The sequence below is a fragment of the Vanessa atalanta genome, chromosome 2 (genome assembly GCF_905147765.1).
Source record: "Vanessa atalanta chromosome 2, ilVanAtal1.2, whole genome shotgun sequence".
NCBI lineage: Eukaryota > Metazoa > Arthropoda > Insecta > Lepidoptera > Nymphalidae > Vanessa > Vanessa atalanta.
The window spans coordinates 7,571,549-7,572,104 of record NC_061872.1 but is presented as its reverse complement, the minus strand read 5'-3'; positions in this window follow the sequence as shown (position 1 = coordinate 7,572,104).

Here is a 556-nt window from a genome sequence, read left to right as displayed (position 1 = left end):
TGAAATTTCAAAATGCATGATTGATATATAATTTCTTCAAATTTTTTAATGGTCTCATTATTTCTTGCTTATATTTAAAAAAATACTGTCTACTTACCTACCATTGAAGTCATGATCTTATAGAATAGTTAAAATACAAGAATATTTTACCCCTTGAATCATTATTCCGATTATTATTTAATTAAAGTATTCCTGTTTTTACCATTTGACCATCTTCGTATTACAAAAAAACTGTAACAAGGCAGACAAGCTGATTGGTTATCTGATGGTCAATGTCCATATCAGCCAATAGACATAGACAGAATCTTCAAGTTATTTAAAAAAAAATTATACTTTGAAATTGCTAAAAATGTATTGACTCTTTTATAACAGTCTTGATACTGAAATAATAGCTCGTTTTCCACCTTCTAATGGTCTCACAATTGAAATGATCCTAGGAGGAAAAATGTGCATTATCTTCAAAAGCTCCGAAGCGAAGTTAAGTGTTAATGAGGCTGTGAAAAACAAGAGTCATTGGCGAGTAAGACGGCGTTCAAGTGCTGTAGGTTCATATAAA